The 19,299-nt window shown below is 39.7% G+C and overlaps 1 protein-coding gene across 9 annotated transcripts in view; it reads right to left on the bottom strand.

Annotated features, from left to right (window-relative positions):
• Positions 1-19,299, bottom strand: part of LOC118212995 (SAM and SH3 domain-containing protein 1-like) — an 85,473-nt gene that overhangs the window by 54,731 nt on the left and 11,443 nt on the right. Inside the window, exon 1 of one of the 9 annotated variants that reach the window (XM_035391648.1) lies at positions 7,583-7,784. The exons of the other annotated variants lie outside the window; for them this stretch is intronic. The gene's annotated coding sequence lies outside the window, so the exon portion shown is untranslated. Of the gene's footprint in view, positions 1-7,582; positions 7,785-19,299 lie in introns of those variants that run through there. 9 annotated transcript variants of the gene reach the window in all.

Here is a 19,299-nt window from a genome sequence, read left to right on the forward strand (position 1 = left end):
CCAACCAGACGCTAGAGAACTTCTGGCTTCCTCCAACCCGACATCGTGGAGCCGTCATCTCGCGTGGGCGGATTATGCGCATAATACGCTGCGTAACGCGTCCACGGGGCTCTCACCATTTGAGGCCCAGTTTGGATTCCAACCTCCTCTGTTCCCGGAACTGGAGAAGAACAACGAGGTGCCGTCTGCTGGGTTCTTTGTTCGGCGGTGTCGGGCCACGTGGAGGAGAGTCCGTGCGTCCCTCCTGCGCTCCTCGGCCAAACAGAAGGGACTTGCCGACAGGCATCGCCGTCCGGCACCCTCCTATCGGGTGGGTCAACGGGTTTGGTTATCTACTCGTGACCTTCCTTTGCGAGTTGAATCTCGTAAACTCGCCCCGCGGTTTGTGGGCCCTTTTAAGATTGTGCGTAAAATCAACCCGGTCACGTTTCGCTTGCAGCTCCCTAGTTCCATGAAAATCCACCCGACGTTTCATGTCTCTCGCCTTAAGCCGGTTCTCGTGAGCGCATTGGCTCCGGCGGATGAACCGCCACCTCCGCCTCGGCTCATTGATGGGGAGCCGGTATATACATTACGCCGCATTCTGGCTGAGAGACGAGTGGGCCGAGGTGTTCAGTTCCTTATTGACTGGGAGGGCTATGGCCCTGAGGAACGCTGTGGGGTCCCCTCTAGAGACATTTTGGACCCTGAGCTTATTCATGACTTCCGCAGGCGTGGTTCAGAGGGCCCGTCTGGGGCCGGCCCTTAGAGGGGGGGTCCTGTCATGGTTTTGGCTGATGCCACCATTTCTTTTCCTTCCTGCGCCTTTTCTTCAGTTATTACGGCCATTGGTTTTTTCATGTGCCTTTTCTTCAGTTATTACGGCCATTGAGTTGATTGAATTATACACGTGCAAATTTTCTTTTTACAATTTGCAACTGTTGGCGTTCTATTTAAACCCCAAGCAAGCTGATAAGCTTTGCTTCAGTGTCACTTATGTTGCACGAGAGCCGGTATTCTGTCAAGCGAGGTAAAGGTAAAGGTATAGGATTGAGTTGCGATATTGGATTGTTGTGGCTATAAAATTAGCACAACAGTCTTTAGCTTTTTTAGATTGTTGGCAACAAGTTAGTGCCACAATCTAAGCTCAGTATTCTTTCTTTAGGGTGTTACTTTTTCAGCCTCGGTTCGAGGTCTGTTTTCTTTGAGTTGCCCCGTTTTCTGCTCCGGCAGTTTTGTTTTATTTTCATACTCCTTAAGCTTTAGTTTTTTTTTTTACCCAGTACATGGGTTGTGTAGAGCTTTTCTTTGGGATACTCTCCCTAAGGAGTATTGTTTTCCTTTCCCTTGTCTCTTGAGACTTTGTGGCTATTTTACCTCTGGTTAATAGCTTAAAGAACCCCCTGTTCAGTCGCGGTTGGTCTCCCAAAACTCCCACTCCCTCACATGCTTAGCTCAGTTAAAAACGTTCCCTTTTGAAGAATCAATGCATTTTATTGTACAGAATTGCTATTTTCCTATTTTGGTTAACAAGGGGGATTGCACTCCTCTGTGTTCAACGACAATTTGCACCCTGTCTACAGTATTATAACACCGCAAACGCATATCTCCTGAAAAGTTAACAACAGCTATTACATTATTTTGTGTCAAATAATATATTTCAATATGATACGGTAAATATGAGCTATTTTTATAAGTAAATGCATAAATAAAATCATGAGTCATTTGACTTGTCAACAGGTCAATGGCCAGTGCAGGGAAAAGGAACCTTCCGGCTGACCAGCACCTTCCTAACGCTATGCTTGCAGGACACAATTTTTCAATGAGCAAAACTGTGCAGCTACAGTAGACATTCATTGAATTAATACAAAGTTTACTATCTTGCTCTAGAACACATACTGTTTCTGAACATGGATTTTAACCCGCAAATCTAATGTTGACTGAACATTCTGCCACACTATCAGTGAAATGGTTCGCAGACACATTTTGGACCTGGGCCTTCAATTTCAATGCCTGGCTACATAAAAAGATGTTAGTAAAGCAGGCACAGGAGTCTTTCCATGCTTCTCTCTTCCTACCTGGCCTCTTCCTCACACAGATCTTTATTGTGGATCAATATTTCTGTAAGCAGGAGGAAAATGTCAGTAGGCTAAACATACACTACATATACCTAAGTATGTGGACACCTGAACATCACACCCATACGTGCTTGTTGAGCATTTCATTTCAAAACCATAGGTATTAATATTGGTCCCCCCTTTGCTGCTATAACAACCTGCACTCTTCTAGGAAGGCTTTCCAGTAGATTTTGGAAAACATGGCTTTGGGGATTCGCTTCCATTCAGCCACAAGTGCATTAGTGAGGCCAGTCACTGATTTTGGGTTGTAAGGCCTGACTTGCAGTCAGTGTTCCATCCCAATGGTGTTTGATGGGGTTGAGGTCAGGGCTCTGTGCGGGCCAGTCAAGATCTTCCACACCAAACTCAGCAAACAGGAAATGGCCTTCCCCAAACAGTTGCCAGAAAGTTGGAAGCACTGTTACGTCCCGTAACTCACCCGCGTTTAATAACCAGGTGTACGCTACCCAACGTAACACTAAGCCACCTCAATATTAACCACAACCCGAAAGAAGACCCCGTTAAGCATAAAGTGATATATAAAAATGCAAGAAGGCATTTGTTTTAGAGCAAAGCAGGGATTTAAGAGCTATTTGTCCTAAAGGAGTTATATGCAGGTATATACAGGTATATCACAAGTTGCAGGATCTCACCGAGCAGGTAGATGTAACCCAGAAATATGGCCCTCTGGCCTAAAGGTCCGATCTCCAGTTCTTACAGATGTTTCGAGTTAGAAACTGGGGTATCATTGACTATCGCTGCAATATGCACTTTATATAACTAAGAAGTAACACGAAGGCTACTATAAGCAATTTAACACGTTATAGAATATGTAACTTCAACAAGGTGTAGAGAACAGACAACGTGGACTGTAGACAGTAGGCTAACCAAGACTAAGACCAAGACCAGCTTAGAAAGATGCACATCATAAATATATATAGTCCTGCATCTTTCTAATATCGCTGCTCCATGATGGTCCCGGAATCCTTACATCAGGCATCCATTTGGCCTGGTTGCCAAGTGATGGCGTGCGTCGTCTTTCAGGCGCATCTTTGGATCGTGACGTCATTATGTCTGTCTGTAGGGGAGCACACTACACGATCAAAGGCAGACAAGGTTTGCAAATTACAAGATCTTTCATGTTGGGATCCCAAAACTCCATTGTCTCAGGAAAACACGCGAGGCTGTTTATTTTCTTGTTCTCATTTGTACTGAAATGCGGACGAATAGGACAATATTTGGGGGAGGGGACAGTTGTTGGGGAGATGCAGGCAGCAAAGATCTGTCCAGAGAGAGTTGGAGGTGAATCCATCCATTATCTATACCCGTTTATCCTGAGCAGGGTCGTGGGGGGTGCTGAAGCCAGCGTGCATTGGGTGAGACGCAGGAATACACCCTGGACAGGCCGGCAATCTATCGCAGAGCACACAAACCATTCACTCACACACTCATACCTATGGGCAATTTAGGGACCCCAATCAGCCTACTTGCATGTCTTTGAACTGTGGGAGGAAACCAGGCACCCGGAGGAAACCCACGCGGGGAGAACATTCAAACTCCACACAGAAAGGCCCCAAGCCGAGATTCGAACCCAAAACCTTCTTGCTGTGAGGCGACAGTGCTACCCACTGCGCCACCATGCCACTCCGTTGGAGGTGAATAAAGCCAAAATAACAATGCAATGAAAGCCCAGTGCAATGAAAATGTAGTTAGCTAGCCTGTGCGTGTTTAAACTGAATTGCCATATTTGGACATAAGGACATATTTGTGCTTTCATTTTTGTTTTGTTATAATTTTAAACATGCTTGAAAATGCACAAAATCATGGTCAGAAGAGTCTTACTTAACAACCGTTGGTGACGACCATGAGCACCGATTTGGCTGACCTGGGGTTTTTGTTGCACATCTAAAAACTTGTCTGCAACTGGAAAATTGTGGCAAAAATTGTGTGTAGTGTGAGCCCAGCATTATATTGCCATGAACATAGTAGACACCATTAGATCACCAATAGAGACCATGAGGCACCATTAAAAACCATTAAAAACTCTCTTCTCTCTAATTTTTTTTTCTCAGCAGGGTGTAGTCTCTTCATAAAATGTAAATTACTTTATTGAACCAATATCAACATGAAATGATGGTCAGATAAATATGCTGCTCTGGTTCTATATTTTGAACACTTTCTGTTCATGTCCTTGTGTCTGATTTCTAAAATTGCTTTGAATACAGTGAAATTAATTGAAAATTAAAATATCTGTCCTTATGGCCTTGTCCTTTCTGAGTGTGTGCCATCTCTTTTTTTTTTAGTAGGTGCAGGACCCTATTCTTTATTGTAGCTGACTAACTGTGGCATGTAAAAAAAACACCAAAATCCCCCAAATCTGGAAAATGAAATGAAAAAAGAAACAATGCTCCTGGTTTTATTCAATTCAGTTACAAGGAATAGGGCCCAAGTCCCAACGCTGAAAACCACCTGTGTGCACATCAGTCAGGCTGCATGGCTGCAAGAAAGGGTACTGAGTTTGTGTCATAATTACCTACTATAGCTATCTCCCTTTCAAAACAACAAAGCTAACTTATGCCTACCCTTATCATGTTCCATCCCAGAATGCAAGCACAAAGGATTGATTGAATGGGTTATTATTAGAGTCCCCCTTCATTCTCCCCAATGTTCAAATGACACTTACATCCCTGTATTCCCATCCCCCCAGGAGTCAGGCTATGAGAGGAAGACACTGCTCCTGGATCTCATCTGGGGTAGCTGAGAGGCTAGGGTAAGCTCAACTTCTCCATTGAGGTTTAAAAACATTTTTAATGACCTGCCAGTGTAGCATGTGAATACAAAGATTTTCCTCTAAACATTTCTTTTTTAGCAGATGAAAAAGCACAAAAACTGTAAAAAAAAAAAAACACCAACCAAAAAGTAGCTACAGATTATTCCACGGACAATAAGGCATAGTATGAAATTGTAACATTTTGTCATTTGCAAGTGCTGTCCTTAACAACAACATCCAATGAACATTACCAAAAATAAAGTAGCAGTGAAAAGACCATCTTGCATTGACAGTTAATTCATGCCGTCATCTTAGCACCTCAGGGTTATATTCAGAACAGTCTACTTATGTTACATGATAAATACATGGCTAGCTCAATAAAATTAGTCTAAACACTTATACATCTACGAATATCTATGAAAGGTCAGCCATTTCATTGGTATGTACTGTATGGATGTGTTTACCAAAGAGAAAGTTCATGTTTGTTACATTCATAATCCTGCAGCTGATTTAAAATGCACTTAAAATTCCTTTTAAGCTAAATCAGATCAGTAACAGGTGCACATCATACGCATATTTTACCCACAATCGGTGGTTGGGTGTTTGTTAATTTCCCTCCCTGTGCATTTTCTCTCCTGAATTTGGATTTATCAATTCTGCCTCACTCTGAGCAAGTAGCATTGGACATTAAGTATTTGCACTCTTCCCATACATTTACTCAAAAATCAAAGGCTACATTCCACATTACACACCAGACAATGAAACTTGCAGCTGCTAGGGTGAGTGACTTCAGTCACTAGCAGCACTGAAAAGCATTTCAATAACTGTTGAGCTGACTAGAACAGGTTATTTTATAAATGTTGTAACATGATGGCAAGAAAAAACTTAATGAAGTGAGGTCTCCGGAGTGCAGACAGCCGAAGGAGAAGCACCATCCATTAGCTTACTTACACTCTGAGCCTCTTGGCCTTGACGGTCTGACGGGAGTGTCAAAAGTTCTTCCCAGACATGTGGTCCGGCACTGGGGTAAAACCATCAGCCAGAATAAGCCCAGACCTCTGGCCCAGGGAGATAAGCTTGACCTCAATTTTCAGCCCACAACAGCATCTACGTAATGCCTGCTCACAGATGCCTGACAGCCGCCTCATTGTGCCAATCTGTTTCAGTCAAGCTCAAAGTGAGCAGCTGCCTTTCTTGGCTGCCCATTATGCTACTTGTGTTCTGAATTTAAAGGTCATTATCCATGATTCTGTCAGGCATGATGCGTGGTTTTCCTCACTGAACTCCAAACTTAAGGGAAAAGAACAAGAACAATAGTAGTCCCCTTCCCCAGTAATGCTTTCAAACCAAAGCTGTTTATGACATTATTGACTTCAGTAATATGGCAGAAGTCTAACTAGACACATCACATATGGTAGAGTTATACACCACAATTAAATGACCTGTGTGCTAGTTACTTATTGACCAGCAAAATTTAATTCACAAAGAGAATGTCTCTTATCTGCTATGAAAACACCCATGATGATGAAGTGTCAGATAATTATTTTCATTCTCTATGCAGATGCCTACAAATTGCTTATTTCTAGTGGACTAACTGTGGAAGGAAACTGGAGTACCTGGAGGAAACACCAAGGCCATGGGGATATCATGCAAAGTTCACACAGAAAGGCCCCTGCTGGGATTTGAAGCAAGGACCTTGCTACCCACTGCACTACAACTGTTATTGCTAAAAATATAATACTAATTAACTAGAAAGGCATGCATAAAATCACTTTACTACATCACTGGTTTGACCTCATGATGAAAAGTGAGATACTTCAATTTTTGTATGTCTGTGTCTATGGGTATCTTTTATTTGTATTTTTGTAGGGGCCCTGTGGTCATTAGTCCTCAGTGATGAGGTTGAATGGATAACAGGTCTGTGGACTGGGTTACTGGTGAAAGTTTGCAAGAGCATTACAAAGCATTTTACAAGACAGTGGTACTGCAATGTCACTGGGTGAATTCTATGATTCAATGGAAGAAATAGTCAGGATTTTATTTTCTAATAATCTCTCTATTCCTCTTTTTAGGGATATATTAATACGGGTTCTGAGCAATCAAAATTATCTATATGACCAATTAAAAGCAAATTTATATTAAATTATGCTTGGCTTAAAGGCATATAATGTGAATGTAAATAAATGCAAGCCATAATTGTATGCCAAACATGAATGCCAAAGTATAAAAAGGTATCAATGCTATTTGTCAATTTAACGCTATCCCAGATTATGGACACTTTTAGGTGTACTGTTGCTTGAAAAGGTCACAGCCAGAAGATGACAGATGCTTCATTCAAGATAAAGATCTGACCTGACATGTGCAGCCATTTTAAGAGGTGGAACAAAGCAGTAGTCTAATAGGGGTTTTAAAGGGAGCGAGAAGGTTTCTCTGTGGAAATCAGTCATATTTATAAAATGGTGTGGTGCTGTGGAGCCAAGGTGATCACTGCAGAGCCCCCTCCCTTTTCTGTCTGTGTCCTCCAGAATAACTAACCTACCCACTCAACCTGGGGCTGCTGGAGGCAAGCTAATATTTATTGTACAGAGAGGTGAATACATAGAATATTTTTCTATAGCTTCCAGCCTATGTTAATTTTCCGTTTATCAGCAAACCGAACACCATGAAATTCAGTTGAACCTAAAAGATTTGGGGAAGATGGTGATTTGCTCCTCACCTCAGGTTGAGCTGGGTGAATTATCCATCTGATTTTGAAACTCAATTACACAGGGTTGTGTAAAAGCAGGTTTTGTTCCAGCCAATTTGCCTGGTAATGTCAGGGCTCGTGGGGGGTACGGACCCAAAAGCAGAGGGGGAAAAAAAACACGAAACTCAAAAGGATAGATACGAACAAAGAATTTACTACAACAACAAAAAAGGCAAACACAAACAGGGAACAGGCAAGGCCACAAAGGGCAAAACAACAAACTCAAAACATTCTTAAGAACAAAAAAACACAGAACAGAACACAGGCAGGCAGGCAGGGTACAGGCAGGTGGAACACACAGGCAAACACATAAAAGAAACACCAGAAGATACATACAGGTCAGGAACAAGCACAAGTCGGAAGCAAACACAGGTAGGAAACAAACACAAGGAACCAGCACCCGAGTCAAGGGGACAAAGAACTTAAATAGACAGGGGGTAACAAGACACAGGTGAACTCAAAAAACAATCAAACCAGAAGGAGGGGATAACAAGACACAGGTGGGAACAATGATAGAATAACGAGACAAACAATAATACAATTAACAGGGGGGAACAGGACACAAAACAGAAGTGCCGCCATCTGGCGGCCCAACAAGGGAAACACAGACAGGAAAACAGGACCATGACAGGTAAATTTGCTTCAATTAGTTAATTATTCATGTACAGAACATTAATAAGTTTGTTTTCCCAATATTCAAGGGGGAAAAAAAGTTTGATTTATAAACATATTTAACCTTTAAAAAATCCAGCTCTTGGTTGCAAATTCTGTGCATTCGATGACTGCCTGAAGTCTGAGACCCATAGACATCACCAGATTTGGGATACCTTCCCAGGTGATGCTCTGCCTGGCCTATACAACAGTTACCTTCAGTTCCTGTTTGTTTCTGGCATTTGGATTCAGGATGGGTCATAACTTGGCTAGTCAATAATATTCTACTTTTTTGGCCCTTGGTTGCTTTAACAGTGTTTTTGGGGTCATTGTCCTGCTGCAAGGTGAAGCGCCATCCAGTGAGTTTTGAGTTATTCGGTTGGATCTGAGTGAATACTTGCCTGACTGGAGATGTTTATGTACACTTCAAACTTCAAATGTACACTGTCAGCAGTCACATGATGAATGAAGCAAAGCCATCCAGTTCCAGTAGCAGTCACATGTGCCCAAGCCATAGCAAAACCTCTAGCATGCTTCACAGATGAGGTACTTTAGATCATGGGCAGTTCCATTCTTTCTCTATACTTTTCCTTTTCCACCACTTCAGTACAGGTTCATATTAATCGCATCTGTCCATAAGACTTTGTTCCAGAACTCTAGTTTTAATGTACTTTTTAGCAAATCTTGGCCATTCTGTTCCAGAGGCTTAGCAGTGGTTTGCATCTTGTGGTGAACCCTTTGAGGTTATGCTGGTGTAGTATTTTTAAGGCAGTCTTTGACACACCTCTACCTACATCCTGGAAAGTGTTCTTGATCTGTTCAAATATTGAAACTGTGTTTTTCTTTGCAATTGAAATTATTCTTTGGTCACCCACTGCATTGTTCTTTCATAGTCTACCAGTTTGTTTGCCATTGCTGAGCTCACCAGTGTGTTCATGTTTGCAAATAATGTATCGAACCTTTGATTTTGACACACTGGGTGGGTGGGTGGGTTTTGGCTATGTCTCGATTGATTTATTCAGATTTCTCGGCCTTGTGATGGCCTGCTTTGACACTTTGGCATTGACACTTCTTTGGTCCTCATGTTGAGAGACAACAGCAACAGATCCCAAATGTAAATTCCACGTCTGCAATTAACTCTCAACCTTTTGTTAGCTTTCTTGTGCATGAGATAAAGGCACACAGCTGGTCAAGAAGCAGCTGAGCAGCCAATTGTCTCATTACATTTGCTCCCCTAAAATGGGGGGACTATGTATAAAAATATCTGTTATTCCTATAAGGATGACCTGATATGGCTGTAAATACACTTAAATTAAACCTGACAATCTGCACTTTAATGTCATATTCATTTCTTTATTTCAAATCCAATGTGCTGGAGTACAGAGCCAAAACAACCAAAACTGTGTCACTGTCCCAATACGTGCATTTATGTGCGATTACCTTTGTGCAGGCGGGTGTTCAAATTCTGCCATGGCACAGTGGTCCCTTCTCTATCTGTTACCCTCTGTGCTGCTTGTCTGAATACATACAGCAAAAATTAATACAAAAGAAGGGCTCTCCTTTAAAAAAATTGGCTTTATAAAATGCATTCTACAGATCGCTGCTTTTTAATCACTTTTCATGTAAGTGCCTGTTCCTTTGTTCTGCAACATACATCCTGTCTGCAACTAAAAATGAATATGCTGTTTTCTATGCAAAAACATAACCAGAGCCAGGTCCCTATAGGATTTTGGATATACAATGACCACATTGCAGACTACATTTCAGGGCTCTAACTAGGCCTTCACACACAAATTTCCTTCATCGTGTAATACTCATCACAAAATATTCGATCTACTTCCCCGTTTGCTTACATGTATGTTGAAATTGTTCTGTGAACTGCTGTCTAACACAGGAATGCATCTGCATGTAAACGTGAGTGATGAAGATATTGATAAAGACCAATTCATGAAGAGAACAATAAGGAAAAAAAACTCAAATCAAAGATGCAAGTGAAAGCTAAATTCAGTAGAAGGGAACATTATAGTTCCTTCATGGCATATCTTTTATGGCATAAAACATACATAAAGCTAAACTCTATACAGCTTTTGTTGTATATTGTCTTAGCAATCATCACTGTCATGCAAGCCAAAATCACAAGGATGCACACTGTAGAAGGAAATTCAATCCCATTAGCAAATAGGTAATGTCACTGCAGATTGGAGTGGGAGACCAGTGTCCTATTTCTGACCTCCAGCAGCTAAGCTTTTCCACTCTTCCCTCCACTCTTTTGTAAAGGAAGACCATTTATTAAATTTTGTTTATGCAAACATCAAATAATATGGAAATGGAAATATATGGCCTGCTGTCTCTATGATGTTAGAAATTCTATTCTATAATTATTTATTGATAAATCTGAGGATTTTTGAACAATGCTTAATCCTGGCACTCTTAATGACCTTAATGTGAATTAAGTGCACAGCATTTCTGGAATCATAAAACAGCCCTGATGACTGCTCCCCAGGCTAATTTCACTTCAATACAATTAATACTTTAAGGAAATACAGAATGTGGGGATTTACCCATAAAATGGCACCACTTTTCAGTCAAAGCGCTCATATGCGTCACAGCAGATGCGCTCGCATGATTTAATTATGTAGGCACAATTTTTAGTGCAAGAGAAGCATGAATGTCATGGTGCTGATTGAAAATGAAAAACCCGTTGACCTGAATTAAATTAGATTGTATGACAGGGTGTTATATTATTATGCTAAAATGATAACATAAAGAAATCATTGAATACAAACAGTTATTGAGCACTTTTGAAAAAAGGTTGAATGTATTGGCTAATACATTGGCTCAATAACTTACATTTTGGGAACCCTTGAGCCTGAAGACCTTAACGTCGCATGTTGCTGTCTATAATGAGATATAATTACAAATATGTAAACTCAATTAAGACCGTAAGGTTCTGTAAATAGATATGAAATTCTGTAAATGGAACTCTCCATCCTTGATCAAGACTTTGAACTTGGGTCTGCATGGAAAAAATCTCTCTAGTCTCCTGGTGATTTGACCTTTGAAGAGTGACTTTTTTGTTATGGTATTGATAGTGGAAAAGAAGAGCATGTAAATAATAATAATATTTTTAAACCCTGTTCTTCGTGACCTAATCTTTCACTCCCTGATAATGCACATGTCTGGCACAAATAGAAAAGAAAAAAGGGGGGAAGCCTACTCTAGCAAATCCCATAGTTGGCACAAGGGCATCACTGTCATTACTGTCAATACTGCATTATATGTATGTTGTATGGTCTAAAGGTCTTTCTTCTGCAATTAATGAAATATTAATCTCACACGTTTATGAAAAATTAATTTGTCACATCAGGAATGCTGTGACCTTTTAAACTGAGGGCCTCTCTTGTTAATCTCATCATTGGCACCCTGCATTGGGCAGCAGAGTCATGCTAGTTGGGGGAACTGGACTCTTAACCAAAAGGTTTGGGCTCAATACCCTAGTGGCATCTTTGTATTTGGAACCTTGAAGAAAATGGTCTGCCAGTTCGGTTACAATGCATGGCTTTATATGGAAGCCCTTCCCCATAATGGTGCATGCAAAGGGTAATAAATAATGTAAACTTGATATTCATCAGCTTGTTTATATGGGCCCTGTGTCTGCATGAGCACACATATGCATTCTCATTTTACATATGGCATACATCCTTGCCATGTTTTTCAGTGGGGCTAGGTAGGAGGGCACAACGACCCTGCCTACATTTTTCCATGTTATGCCGTCAAATTAAGTATGTGTTCGAAATAAGGTCAGTGCTCTGAGCATGTTTCGGGGTGTGACACCACTGACTCCTCCCCTAAGCCCAGCCTTTGTGGTAGTGGATTCTGCAGGTGATGGCGGCTCATGTAGGAATTGTACAGGGCAGCGTGTATGCAACCCTTGTGGCCAAGGTGGACCATCAATGTGAATCTGGCCTTCTGTATGTCACCCACTCATGACAGTGCCTGCAGATGAACGCTCTTCAATATGCCATGGTGTATTGTTGCCACTGACCTATGGCCTACTCACAATGCATTGCCAGGACTATCAGAGAGGCAGGATTCAGAAAAAAGCTGAAAGGAGTCTGACTATTTTATAAAACTGCATACCTTTTGATAGTTAAATTCAGGATAAACTGCTTCTTTCTTCCAATCAAAACTGTGTTTTAAGCAGGCCTGGGGCTAGTTCTGTTGTAACGTCAGACAATAAGGCTGTACAGGACTTTCAGTGACAGATTCCAGGGTACTGGCATAGTTCTGGGGGATAAAAGTTAAAATAGATTTAGAGTGCATAAATACAGAAATATATGCAGCACAAATGCAAAGCTTCTTTTCAAACCTTTAAACAAAAGACAAAAAGTTGAAGCATTTGCTTCCCAGACCATTTCAAACATGTTACAACACAAATGTGTCCTCTTTTTTTGGTCATTTTCCACCCTCCCCAGTTATTGTGGTTGTTGATCAAATTTTTTTAAAAATGTGATGAAAACACTGATATGCATAGAAAGGGGATTCATCAATTCAACATCATGAAAGAATGGTGAATTAATTCTGTCCCTTATATAGCATGTATGACAATTTGCTTCTTTACTGAAGATCAGAACAGTTAGAGACCATTTAAGCAGTAAATAGTCTCTTTTATCTGCAGGTAACAGAACAGCATAACCAACCAAACATTACCTGGATTTTATTTTACCATTGACCCGTCATGGGTGAGACAAACAGCACTATGACATAGAACATTCATTTATGGATCATTTTATTTAAGTTGCTTTATGGATTTACTGTAGATGGATGCTAGTTTTATGAATCTATGATTTTTATTTTTGTTCTAGGTTGGCGTAACCTAACATACGGAGTGTAGCACAGTGAGTAAGGAACTGGGCTTGTAACCGAAAGGTCGCAGGTTCGATTCCCGGGTAAGGACACTGCCGTTGTACCCTTGAGCAAGGTACTTAACCGGAATTGCTTCAGTATATATCCAGTTGTATAAATGGATACAATGTAAAATGCTATGTAAAAGTTGTGTAAGTCGCTCTGGATTAGAGCGTCTGCTAAATGCCTGTAATGTAATGTAATACATTAGGTGCTTTAATCATGTTACACTTAATGTTGCAGCAATCCCTGGTCTACAATGTTATTAGACATGTGGGCCACTTTTTTCACACATCTCTGGAGAACACACTTAATAAATGTGTGCAGAGACAACACTATCTTATCTGTGTATGTTAAGCCAACAAATTAATCTGTATTCTGTTGCCTTTTTGAGAGTAAACACTATATTTCTAGCCTAATAAATACTGACATTGTCTATTTGTGTTATCAAAGTACCAAATTTGTGATTTAAAACAAACAAATTAATAATCATAAGGAATATGAAGAGGCGGGTTGGTACACCAAATTTCTGCTCTGCCGCCCCAAACTTTGACCATTCACTTTGAATAATCAATTATTTTGACCCACCTCAGAAAATATAAACTTATTTCAAGTTGATATTTCTCACTTTATGTCCTATTCTTTCTCTGCTCAGGAGGCTTAGCCAATCACAAAAATTCTCTGTTCAAAATAAAATAATTTAACTAGATAAAAACACATACAAGGAAAGACATACCACAAAAGCTTTTTAGAAATTATATTGGTTTGTAAAGTGCGCTCTGCTTAATTTCTTGCTGAAAACTCTCCTGAAGTTCAGTGTAGAAGCTTTCAATTATTGACAGTGATGTGTACAGTAACTAGTCCCTTTCACTGTGCCACCTAACTTAGCTTTAGTGTTTGAACATATGGATAAATATTGGGTGATATTGAATTTTGTTACTTATGTGTAAAATAAAGTGTTCTACAGTTCTTGTTATCCTTTTGAGAGTGGCATCATAGAGAAATACCACTACTTTATTATACTTTGAGCCACAAGAGAGTGTCTTGCTTATTTGGGCTTCTTCCTCCTGCTACACTGTCAGTGTGGGGGGAAACTGCCACAAAAACACTTGGAATTGTCAACCTTCGTTGTAATTTACCAGAAATATGAAGTGGTTTTATATGGTTTCATGTGATCATTTAACCTTTTGAGAGTAAAAAATTACAGGAAATGTGTCACGTTACAAGTGGATACTCAAGGTGATACCATTGTTCAGGAGAAAATCCTGTATGCAGTTGCATGCTGTACAGTAGTTCATATATTGGGATAAGGGCGACACGATGGTGCAGTGGGTGCACTTTTCCCCACTGTTTTGGTTGTGCAACCAGTGTGTTTGTGGTTATTGTCTTGCTGCAGGATGAAGCACTGGCTGTATTTCTTTGGACATAGCTAGACAAAATCTGTCTTTACACTTCTGAGTTTATCGTACTGCTGCAGTCCTGTATTACATCATCAATAAGGTTGGGTGAGCCTGTTCCAGAGGCAGCCATACATGCCCAAGCCATGGCACAGATCACAGATGAGGGGTGTTTTGGTGTTTGTTCCTTACTCCACTCTTTCGGCTTTCCATCATTTTAGTAAAGGTTTATTTTATCTAATCTAATATAAATGGATAAATTACACAACAATGGTAACCCTTAGGAACACCATATTTGGCGTAGCTGTTATGTATCATCTACTAATGAAACTAGAACCCATTGTTTGTTGTTTCCTTTCATTGTTTGGTTGGAGGGCTTGCACAAGGGGTTAAATATCGAGTCCATTAAAAGATTACTTCATATTTTAGCAGCTGCTGGATTTTTAAAAAATGTTTTGTTTTTTTGAACTAGAAAAGGAACAAACTTTTGACTGCATACAATACTCCCATGGACCTAAGTAATTGGAAAAGTTGTCATCAAATCACGTGGGAAGATCATATGCATATCTCAGCTTTGTACTATATCAGATTTTCAGTGGGTCAACACTTTGTTAGTATTTGATGGCATTGTTTTTAAATTGCTTAACTTGAATAAAACGCTTGGGGTAGCCTTCCACAAGCTTCTCACAATACTTTGCCGGAATTTCTGCCGTTCCTCCTGACAGAACTGGTGTAACTCAGTCAGGTTTGTGCTTGGACACACTTTTTCAGTTCAGTCCACAAATTTTCTATGGGATTCAGGTCAGGGCTTTGTGATGGCCACTCCAATACTCTCACTTTGTTGTCCTTAAGCCATTTTGTTACAACTTTGGAGGTATGCTTAAGATCATTGTCCTGCTGGAAGACCCAGTTGTGACCTAGTTTTAACTTTCTAGCTGGTGGCTTGAGGTGTTGCTTCAGTATTTATAGATAATCCTCCTCATGATGCCATTCATTTTCTGAAGTGCACCAGTCCCTTTTCCAGCAAAACACCCCCACAACATGATGCTGTTACCCCCATGCTTCATGGTTGGAATGGTGGTGTTTGGATTAAAAGCCTCACCCTTTTTCTTCCATACATGGCACTGATCATTATGGCCAAACAGTTTTTTTTCCATCTGACCAGAGAACACTCCTCAAAAAGGCTAGGTCTTCGTCCTGGTGATCACCTGCAAACTTCATTCTGACTTTTTTATGCTGGTCTTGGAGTAGGGGCTTCTTCCTTGCGCGACAGCCTTTCAGACCATGACGATGTAGAATTCTCTTAATGGTGGATGTAGATACGTTGGTACCTGATGCCTCCAACTCCTTCACCAGTTCCTTTGTTGTTGTCTTGGGGTTCAGTTGACAAAAATTTGTTCAGCCCTGGGAGTTAATTTGTGTCTCCTTCCTGAACGATGCAGTGTCTGTGTGGTCCCAAGATTTTTATATTTACATACAATTGTTTGTACAGATGTTTGTGGTACCTTCAGTTGTTTGGAAATTGCTCCTAAGGAGGAACCGGACTTGTGGAGGTCCACAATTTTGGTTGTGGAGGTCTTGGCTGAGTTGCTTGGGTTTTCCCATGGTATCAAGGAAAAAACGGCAGTGGCTCTAAAGGTAGGCCCTCAAATACAGCCACAGGTGCCAATTAACTCTCAATTAACTCCTAATTATGATAATAGGCCAATCAGAAGCTTCTAAAAAGTCATTACATCAATTTTTGGAATCTTCCAGGCTGTTTAAAGAGATAGTCAACTTGGTGTATGTAAACTTTTGACCCACTGGAATTCTGATATAATGAATTAAAGCTTAAATCTGTCATTTTAAAATGACCTCTGATGTAAACAAAGTAGATGCCCTAATTCAGCATTTCCCAACCTTTTTCCTTCTGCGGCACACTTTCCAAATTTACAGAATCTCATGGCACACCACTCTCAACAGAAAAAAACCGCGAGCGACGTACTGACGTTGATGTGACGTGCCAACAGTAGGCCTAAATGTTCTTTTGGGGTTTTAATTAAACGATATGCATTTTAATGACATTTATTTTGGCTTTTGTGAATGGGATTTGTTCGTTTAAGTTTTTTTTAATTCATTTGAACATTACATTTTTTTAAAGGAGTTTTCACACGGCACACCTGACCTCGCCTGACGGCACACCAGAGTGCCGCAGCACACCGGTTGGGAAGCGCTGCCCTAACTGACTTGCCAAAAGAAATGTATGGTAACATGAAATGCGTTGTGAAAAACTGAGTTTGAATGTCTTTAGCCTAGGTGTATGTAAAATTTTGGCCTCAACTGTTTTATTCTGTATTACTTATCTATTAGTTATATGATACTATAACATGACACATTTAGCTAGCTAAACTCATATGTAATATAATTTTCAATACTAAAATATTTATAATGCCTTCTGTCATTTTGATTCAGCCACCGGGCCTGTACTCACCCAAATTTAAATAAAATAAAAGTTGTTTTTTTCCCCATACAAAGTTATTTTCTTATTTACATAGGAAATCACTTCTGCATTGAGAAAGATGTAGTTTTACTTAAAGATGGATAAATCCCATCTGAAGAGAGTTCCATAATTGATACTAACTGGCATACTCCAACAGGAATGTGCCTTCAAATAGTGCAAGTTCCAACCTTTTTAGATTTTGTGTAATAACAACAGCGATAGGATTCTTGGAAAATATTATGATTGTAGAACCTGCTTATGAAGATCAGTCAGTAATAATTTATATTAAGAGCATTCCAGTGAAATGAAATTTAATTAGAATTATACTAAACTGTTATGTTTTTGTTGACTAAAACTACTTTACTTTTCATTCACTAATTAGAAATTCACAAGCTCATTAGAAATTCACAAGCTCATTAGAAATTCACAAGTGTACTCTTGATGACCCACTCACCTACAGGATACAGCTGTCATCATTAAAAGATGTGCCTCACCTCCAACTGGCATCAGCTTTCCTATTGGTTTCTGGGTGGCTTGCCGTGTGATAATAGTGACTGGTTTGTGGCCTTCCCCATCCTGCCTTGAACAATGGTGTAACGTTGGAAAACCTGCCCAACTGCAGCCATCCAGGATCACAGTTGCATACCCCTGACATAATCAAAAAAGTATTCAAGTATCAATGGCTAGTTGGGATAGTCCTGAACTGGCTATTCAGAACAGCTGGCAGCCCCACCTCCACTTATCTAGATTAATTCAATGAATTCACATGAAAAAAGAATATTATTTCAGTTCCTGTCTTGTACTGAATCTAAAAATCGATCTCAAAATTGCATGCAAAGGCACTGGGATTATTACTGCCCTGCCATTCCCACCCTAGGCATCTGGCAGTCCTTTCCATGTACCATGTTCCAAACCAGTTCCAGTTTCTGTTTCAGGGGGATTAGGGGCCTCTGTGGCTTATGAGAAGTGCTCTTTTATCATGCTGTGCAGGGGAAAAGGACTACATCATAAAATTCCCTGTAGTACATAGCAGCTTATTTTGCCTCCTTCATGTGCTAGGCACCTCACCATCTGCTATGGACTGTCCAGAATCACAGAAATGTAATTTATCTCTTACATTTGTTTGTTCCTCACATTTTTTATAAGATCACTCTTAAAAATGGATTAATGGTGTACAGCAAAACACCCCTAGCCTGTTCCTGGAGCTCTATTGTTCTGTAGGTTTTTATTACAACCTTAAAAAATCACACCTCATTCAAGAGCTAGGGATTTCATTGAGCTGCCAATTAGCACAGTGTTCTGTGTGCATTAAACTTAATTCAAACTGTCAAATTTAAAATTCACATTGTTGTTGACAACTGGCCAGGATTTGAAACTGCACCTTTCTTTATCTTGTTTGGCACTGCACTGACTTTAACCTCAAAATATAAGTAATATTTTCACATAACACACACACGCACAAACACACATACATATGGCAAGCCGTTTTAGCTTTAATTCATTTCTAGAGGATATCGCAAATACAATTCTAACTAGTTAGAATGCAAATTCTTGATATCAGAAATTCAATTGTAACTAGTTACAATTCAAGCGTTTTCCCCATTCATTTCAATGGGACCTTTCATTTTTGATATCAAGAATTGAATTTTAAATAGTTAAAATAGGAATTCTTGATATCAAGAATTGTATTTTAACTAGTTAAAATTGGACATTCTAATTAAAATTCTAGTTAAAATTCTATTATTGATATCAAAAATTCCAGTTGTAACTAGTTAAAACTGAATTCCTGATATCAAGATCAAATTCAATTCATGATATCAGAAATAGGTATTTTAACTAGTTGAAATTACATTGTTGATATCAGTAATTGATTTTCTGATATCAGAAATTGGCATTTTAACTAGGTCAAATTCCAACTCCCATTGAAATGAATGAGAAAAACGTTTTAAATTTAACTAGTTAAAATTTAATTTCCGATATCAATAATATGCATTTTAACTAGTTAAAATCAAATTTCTGATATCAGAATCACACATTATAACTAGTTACAATTGAATTTCTGATATCAACAATTTGCATTCTAACTAGTTAGAATTTGAATTTGCGATATGCTCTAGAAATGAATTAAAGCTAAAACGGCTCGCCATACATACAGAAAAATCCATCACAATTTTGTAATGTATTGCTGAATATACTGTAAAATAACATAAAGCATTCATCTCAGAGAATGTGTAAAACCTATGAAAAATTACTTG

The sequence above is a fragment of the Anguilla anguilla genome, chromosome 1 (genome assembly GCF_013347855.1).
Source record: "Anguilla anguilla isolate fAngAng1 chromosome 1, fAngAng1.pri, whole genome shotgun sequence".
NCBI classification, from domain to species: Eukaryota; Metazoa; Chordata; class Actinopteri; order Anguilliformes; family Anguillidae; genus Anguilla; species Anguilla anguilla.